The sequence below is a fragment of the Sinocyclocheilus anshuiensis genome, unplaced genomic scaffold (genome assembly GCF_001515605.1).
Source record: "Sinocyclocheilus anshuiensis isolate Anshui unplaced genomic scaffold, SAMN03320099.WGS_v1.1 scaffold860, whole genome shotgun sequence".
NCBI classification, from domain to species: Eukaryota; Metazoa; Chordata; class Actinopteri; order Cypriniformes; family Cyprinidae; genus Sinocyclocheilus; species Sinocyclocheilus anshuiensis.
In genome coordinates this window covers 704,476-713,350 of record NW_015548288.1, presented here as the reverse complement: position 1 = coordinate 713,350, position 8,875 = coordinate 704,476, and the positions used below count along the sequence as shown (strand labels likewise).

Sequence of the window (8,875 nt, the reverse complement as noted above, 5' to 3'; positions counted from 1 at the left end):
GCTTGGTTTCGGTTTTAACCTAATCAAGATCTTCTCGGCATTGAGCTTCTATATTTCTCTAATATTTTGAATGAATAATGCAGCAACTGCGCGTCTCGTGGGCCAGACTAACAAAACATTAAACTACAACGTCACTTACATCATCATCACCGCATCTCGTGCTCCACTGATGACGCTCCCTGATGCACATCTAACATTGGATTGTACTATTTTTGCATTCAAATGCAAATGTTTATTTTAAATTCGACTAATATTCATTCTTTACTCACAATCTCCTCATCACAGGCAGGCACAGCACTCATGTTCGTGTTTGTGTGTGCTGTCTGCGTCACTCATAGCACGTGCCTATATCGTGTACTATATCGAACATTTTTTATATCGTTATCGAAGAAGGTGTACCGTCGACAAATATCGATACCATGTTATCGCCCAGGCCTACTGTGACCATAGGCACCAACATATGTTTCTGCCAGTGAGTGCCCACCCTCCATAACACCCCCACCCGAGGAAAAACATGTACAGTTTTTTTCTCTTTTATTTTTTTATTTGTTTACAAAGTGCAAATGGATTATCAACCAAATATAATTGGTTGAGCAAATGATAACTGGTCTCATTACTCAGTACTTAGTTACACTTGGTGTAAGTTTCTCAAGAGTTAGGCCCACAGTCTTTCTCGGTGCGATAGTGAGCTTGATGAAGAATTCAAGTTGGGGTACAAACACATGGGGTACAAATACAGTGTCAAGTTGTTGGACATTCAAAAATCATAAATATTGATGTTAACACAAAAAAAAAATGTGCAAAGGACGCCTTGGAGATGCAAATGGGGTAAATAATTTCTTAAATAATTTTCTTATAATTAAGTTTACATTGGCTGGCCACTTATCACATTATTTATTACTTACCAGAGGTGTAGATTCACATTGGAGTCCATTCTGCATACTTCTGTTTTTCAAATAAAACCATAATAATCCACACATGAAATCAAGATAAAATCAACAGATGCACAAGTATATTGGATGAAGCCCTTGCACATTAAGTGTAGATGTTTACTCTGAAATAGAGATTTTCACAGAAAAATTAAGAAATGTCCTGCTCATTTTTTCCGACTTTGAAGCATACTGCTATATAAAACTCCATGCAATTGCCTAAATATAAGCTACTAATAATGAAAACTGCCCAAACACATTAATTTTATCCATACAGCCTTTTTATTTAATGTTGAAAACATAATGGAGTCAAATTAACAAAGGTCAATATCATGAATAACAACAAGTCTGACTAGACTATTACATTTTGAGATTACTGGCTGATTTTGTGAATTGAACGAACGAAACTCCATGAAATAGCCAGTCTAAAGAGGCTTTTGTGTGTATTAAGACCGGCAGGTATACAATGTGGGTTCCACCAATCAGAGAGGTTGCTGAATCTCAATTGATTTTTTATTTTTTTTGATTGGTCAAAGTTAATAGAGAATATTGCATATTTTTCCATGGGTGCTGAGCCATTCCCATTGGTTGTTGGGGGATCGGCGCTCGAGTGTGTGACTCTTCGATAAGTTGTATACCTGTTTTTCAGCAAGTGTTGATGAAGTAAGTGACAAATTTGAGTTGTTAGCTTAACCCGAGATCACTTAAACACCTGTACACCTAATCACCTCTGGAAACATCACAGGACACACATGCAAACACAGTCACCTCACCTACAAACGTGTTACACTTCTCACATCACTGTCGCCTTACACATGGACTCAGAATGTGTTTACAGCCTAATGAAGGACCCTAAAAACTTCACTGTGTTTCTTGAGTTCACCTGTAAGGGAATGACGGAAATTCTGGACCTGTGAAAAATCTCTTTTTATTTATAACCTGGAATGAGTGTTGAATTGGCCACTCACCCCATAGGAAGTTGGACTGGAATGACAGAAAATGTACTTAATTTGAATTGAATTTCAAAGTAATTCAACACAGGAATTCATTCTGGGAAAAGAAATAGGCCAAAATATGTTAAACTATATAAGGTAAATACAAATTTCTGTTTCAATGTCTCTCATTCATTCTGGATGCAAACCTTCAAACTTAAAGACTTTTTATTTTTTTTGTTTGTTTGTTTATTGAGTCCTGACAAACTTCCTTTAGTTTGTCCTGAAACTTCGTTTAAATTTTAGTTGTACTTTTATGGATTCCAGTTGTTGTTGCAATTATGCATCTTGTTTAATATCTCAGTTTAAATTCAGCAGTTTAATTGGAATTTAAAAGGCATTCTCAATTTAATTCTAATTTGTGCACAACTCTTTCTCTATGTTTTACATGATATAAATATTTGTTAAATGGACAGTTCACCCAAAAATGAATATTCTGTCACCACTTTGTGTGATATTCTTTCTTCAGTGGACTGCATACGTGCAGCATACAAATGCATACCTGAAGACCTAAAAATTACTTTAGCTAGGCTGATCATATCATTTATAATTTATAAATGAATAATTTAATATAATACTTGAATAAAATTTCTTCATTTACTTGAATAACTTTAAATGTTACTACATAAACAATTGATGTTACCTGACAAAAAAACTGTCTTTTTTAAAATTATTATTAGCAGAATATCCAAGCTGATTTGTCTTGTACAGTGAAAGTGGATGGAGACCAGGGTTTGTCAACCCCTTCAAGCAAAAAAAAAAAAGCACAATAAAAGTAGTTATTATGACTTCTATGCTATATTTCAGTTCTTCTGAAGTCATACAATAGCTTTTTGTGGAACAGAAATTGAAAGTCGTTATTCACTGAAAATTTTGTCTTAAATCTTTCTGGACAGCTGTGGTCATTGTTCCCTGTCATATGGAAAAGAGCATCTTGAACATCCTACTATAAATAACTGACTTTATGTTGCACAGAAGTCATATGGGTTTTTAAAGATATGAGGGCGAGTAAATGCTTTTGAGAAAGAAAGAAAGAAAGAAAGAAAGAAATAAGCAAATTAACAATTTGAATCTCTTTTGGTGCTCATGAAATGTGCTTATGCTCACTTGTTTGTCTTTGCTTAGTGTTTCACTATGAAGAAATTTGTAGATTATTCATAACTCATTGTGAAAGTGTATGATTTCATTATCATATAACTGTAACTGAAGTTTAGTGTAAAAGAGACAGAGAGAGGAAGGGAGAGAAGAAGGGAAAGAGAGGGCATGTATGTGAGTGTTTGTTATATGTGATCGCCCTTGTGAGTACCCTTAACATCTCGTCACTGAGTATAGTTATGTCTGTACTCTGTGTCCAATCAACTTCTTGGTTGTGGTGCAGTCCTCTTCTCACACACACACAAACTTGTACCCACTCGATCTTAACTCCATACTCCCTGTCTCTACCTTCATCAGTAATAATAACACACAGAGACAGTCTCTCTGTGTTATACTTAGGTGTCATTAACACCCCAGCTCAGTTCAAGAGCTGATTAGACCAGAGCACACAATACCTAAAACATATACATTTCATCAGTATTACAACACTGACATTAATGTAATGAACATTTGGTCATCATTCACTCAACCTCATGTCGTTTCAAACCCTTCTTTCTACTGTGGAACACAAAAGAAGATACTTTAAAGAATGTTTCTGTTGTTTTTGTCCATAAAGTGAAAGTGAATGGGGTCTAAAACAAAACTGGACAGGTTTGGAACAACATGAGGGTGAGTTAATTTTAGGTGAACTATTCCTTTGATGTAAATGTTATATATGGGTAAAATATGTAGATTTTTATCTGCATGCTAGTGTCACTAATGCAAACCTAGTATATCAGTGGGATATGTTAAAATAACATTTATGTAACTGTTGGAGACAGAGAAATGGCAAACGCAAGCCTCACAGCAGTTGAGGGAGCATGGGAAATAAATGCAAACCTGACATAAGCACGAAGCATGACAATAAATTTACTGAGCAATGGTGAAGATAAACACACACTGCCCATTTAGTATTTCAGAAATGTCCTTTGAGTGTTATTAAGCTATCAAGTTATGTCTAATCTACAGCAATGAGGAAGACTAAAGAACGTGTCAGTAGAAATAGTAAGTGAGAGCAAACCAACACCGCTTGAGTCCCTGGTGAGAGCATGTGTGGTGTGACTGCTCTTGATCAGAACATTAATGCGACCTTATTTTTAGCCCAAGTGACCTTCTTAAACACAGCATTGCATGAGGTCAAAGCAATAGCGGCCATAATGCTGATAGTGAGAGACACCCAGACCCTGTGATTGATATGGCTTGTTTGGAAAATGCCGCAGCTGGCAGGTCAGTAGTGTGAGTAAAACAACCAAAACACCTCCAGAGAATGTCAGAACTCCCATACAACATTAGAGAGATTTTACCCATATGCAGGCCTTCCTGGAATCTGCACAGAATTCCACAGAATACAGCAGATTTCTGGAAAATTCCAGTGCTGTTATTTACAAAATTCCTACACATGTGTGTTCATTTATTCATTATTTTGAATATTTTGAATAGATTTTGAATGTGTCTTTAGCTACCAATAATATTAATAGCTCCTGTTAACACTTTTTACCATTCTTACCATCCTTTTGACAGAATTTCACAGATTTTCCCCATTCAATCAGCACAGATAAATGTGGAAAAAAGTGTGTTGATAATACCCATACTGTATGTTCATTCAGTAGGAAAATGGGAATAGGAAAAAAAATAGGAAAATGGGTTGATATATTCGATTTTTATGATATATTCACAGCGGGCCTCATTAATGAAACATGAGCAAAATTACATTCTGTGTACATGGCTTGAAAAACCATTTCACATAAATTGTCACACTGAATCGAATGCTACAATTTATGTCATCACTAAAGTCTCCATGTGGCATTTTAAAAGGTTCAGTAAAATATATTTGTAGGTTAATGTTGTTTATTACTGTTAAATGAATATAAATATCTCTTTCCTGTTTAAATTTTATGAAAAAGTTTTAAACCGTAGATGTACAAGTTTTTATAAATCTCTCATACCTAATGCAGACATGTTTTCAAGTTGAAGTGGACAGGCATTTTCCCATTATTTATTTCCTGCCATTATTATAGTTGAGATGGCCATCTTTCCATTCATCCATTCTACTACGGGTTGATCTTGCTTTTGTCATCAAGCACACAAATCGTTAAACTCTCAGAAATTGCATGAACCAGCAGCACCCAACCATGTGTATGTAAGAAAAAAAGAGGTGAAAACAGAGAGAGAAAAGTGAAAAACAATGGTGACAATGAGATTTATTTTGTTATTTTTTACTTTTTTATGTAGGTCTGGACTGTCACAATGTATCACCTGAGTTCTCTCTTTTTTATTTTACTCTCGCTTTAAAAAGAAAAGTTATTATAATGTAGAACGTTTGACCAAGAAAATATCAGAAATATGCCCTTGTCCTAATCGTAGTCATTTTGTTCACTTTTCCTTTCTCGCTGTGTGTGTGGTGACAGAATTGGCTGCCATCACCAGAACAGAATAATCATGCTGAATGGCTCTCTTTAACTCAGAATCTTTCCATCATTCCTTAAGGAATAAAGCAGTTATTACCCTTCATTAGAGACCTGGCACTTGCATTAGGATAATGTCACCTCTACTTAGAACCATCATTTGGCCGATGACACACACAGGTACATGCACCAGCTTTCAACTGGGCATTTTCATAGGGAATATTATAGTGCTGGACCTGCAAATTACATTTCTAGTTTAGCAGCCGCACACTGGACAACTGATGTAAAACTTCAGATAAATTCAGCTACATCCTACACTATTTTTATTCTGTTCAGACATCTGAATGTACAAATACGCACCCATTACTCCTATATTTCTGTGTTTGTTTGGATGAGATCTGATATGTGTGTTCTGTTCAAATTACTGATAATGGACCTCATATTTTTCTTCACAATTGACATTACAGTGGAAGAACAAGTTCCATGTTTGCAGTGCATTTGCTTTCTTCTGCTGATATAACAGAGAACAGAACATTTATGTCAGTGTTTTGTTATGCCATTAGTTTATGCTGTGTTTTTGTTTTTAGGTATGATGGAGGGAGGAGTGACATTTTCTCAATGGACTTTTTCCTTCCTCCACAAAGGACATGCCTAATCTGCTCTGATGAAGCATCGGGATGTCACTATGGAGCCCTCACTTGTGGAAGCTGCAAAGTGTTCTTTAAGAGAGCTGCTGAGGGTAACATAAACACACCCATTATAACAAAAGTCTGGCTTCGGATTATATTAACGACTAAATATATTCACCATATGTGAGGACTGTTATCACTTTAATTAGAACTTTTAATTGCAGCTATAAACTGTCATTAAAGCTGCATTAAAAGCTGCCATAGAATTAATATGCTTTTGACCATGTGTCCAGTACAACTTTTATTGTTTTTAATCATATCACTTTATAAAGCAACAATTGGCACGTCCTACACAGGCATTCAGGAGTTCAGCTAAAGAGAGAGACAAAGAGAGAGCAAGTAGGCGACACTTTGTGTCTTAAGTATACACAAATTAGGGACACATTCTTTCCCTATTATGCAACCCAAAAGAAAATGTAGCAATGGAAATCTAATGCCTACAACCCTATAAAGTACGGACTTGGCTATGAGGTGTGTAAAGACTCGCCATAAACAGTTAGTAATCACTGAGACCCAAACACTTCGCTCAAAGTGACCTAAGCATAGATTTCTGTATTATTCATGTCTCTTATTCATTTTCTCATCCCTGTTCCAAACTTGTATGACTTACGGTTTTGCATGGAACTCAAAAGGAGTTATTAGGCAGAATATGCAAGATGGTCTGTTCCCTACAATGAAAGTGGGTGAGAACCAGACCAGGGACAGTTGTGGTTGTTTCCAATGTATGAAAAAAGCAACTTGGACAGTCTACTTGATATCTTCATGAAAAACTTTTGTGTTCCATGGAATATAAATAATACGGGCCAGGGGAAATCACCAGTAGGAGAAAAAAAAAACAATCCGTTGCGACGGTTTTGCAATCCGTCCCCTCAATTTATAAACCGTTCTCACAAATTCTTAAACTGTTCCCTCGGTTTAACAAATCGTGCCCACGGATTAATAAACCGTACCCATGAACTTTGTCTTAAGTGAGCAAATTGTCTTAAGTGATTCTCTATCAATTGTAACGGGTACGAGGTGGAATACAACGATTTAATAAGAAAGATGTGCGTCAAAATCTTGTTTAATTTGTGATAATCTTAGCACTTGATTATTATTGTATAATAAACCTGCCATTGTGACTGACTTTGGAGTCATTTGTTCCTCTTTTGTAAGTCGTTTTGGATAAAAGCTTCTTCTAAATGCATATGTAACCTAAATGTAAAATAATAATAACAATAATAAGTTCATTCTTAACATATTTCATTCATTCATTCACAGACTTATTTAGGTGATTTTATTATACTAAGCTTTTTCCCCCAGAGTTAGATGCATGCTTCACTGCTAAGGTTATTATTAACTAACTAGGCCTATTATAACATTGCATTCAGTTAGAGAGCAAAGGAATGACAACATAACCGGTACATTATTTGTTTTGTATTGCTTTTTACCTTCTTCTCTCAAAACTCTATCGTTTTTTTAGAAAATTCAGGAAATTTTCTATTCTTCTTTTTAGCGTTTATTTACAGGCGGCGGTGTTTTATCCTATTGGTGATTAATGTAAAATAAACGCTAAAAAGAAGACTATTTTGTGAGTGCGGATCATGGTCTCATAGGCTACTGTGAAAAATAATGTTTAATAAACACAATACTATGCATCCCACACCGTGGTTGAATCTGCCGGTGGGGGCGGGGCCACAAATCTGCGAATTTACAAACCCGAAGGAACGGATTGCGAAAGCGTGCGCACGGATTATGAATTGGTGGGTACGGATTCAAAAACCGAAGGTAAGGTTTACAAAATCTGAGCACACGGATTGGAAATTCGTGGGTACGGTTTATTAATCTGTGGGCACGATTTGTTAAACCGAAGGAACGGTTGAAGAATTCGTGAGTACGGTTTATAAACTGAGGGGACGGATTTGTTTTTTTCTTCTCTCCTACAGGTGACTTCCCGGGCTCCGTAAAATAAAGTTTTGCTGTGTATTTGTGTTCCATAGATAAAATGTACTATTATTTAAAAGTGATGGTTTAAAAAAAATTAGCAAAACTGACAGTAAAGTCTTTTACAATGTCAAAAAAAAACAAACAAACAGAACTTCTTTAAAAACATATCACAGTTTGCACAAAAATTGTTAAGCAGCACAACTGTTTTCAGCATTGATAATAAGAAATAATACTTGAGCTCCAAATTAGCATTTTAGAATATTTTTGGAGGATCATGTGACGCTGAAGACTGGAGATTGAAGACTAAGGCCTGGTTTCACAGATGGGGCTTAGCTTAAGCCAGGACTAGGTCTTAGTTAAAGGGTTAGTTCACCCAAAAATAAAAATTAGGCTGCGTTTTACTCACCCACGATGCATCCTAGGTGTATATGACTTTCTTCTTTCAGACGAATCCAGTCGGAGTTATATTAAAAATTGTCTTTGATCGTTCAAGCTCTATCGTTGCACTCAGCGGGTGTTGCATTGCTTCTGTCCAAAAGACGTGAAATAAAAAGCACCCTTCCACAAAAAAAGTGTCTCACACGGCTCCGGGGGGTGAACAAAGGCCTCCTGTAGCGAATCGATGCGTTTTTGTAAGAAAAATATCCATATTCAAAACGTAATAATCACTTGAATCTAGCTTGCGCTCACTGTTGTAAAACGGAAGCAGTTCCGGGGGAATTACATATGAGGTCAGCTTTGCGCATGCGTCGCTCAGAAGTGACGTACGCAGAGAGATCGAAACAAAACAACGGTCACTA

General features: G+C 36.1%; 1 pseudogene; it reads left to right on the top strand.

Moving 5' to 3' along the window:
- LOC107655921 (androgen receptor-like) overlaps positions 1-8,875 on the top strand; it is a 97,360-nt pseudogene that overhangs the window by 21,823 nt on the left and 66,662 nt on the right.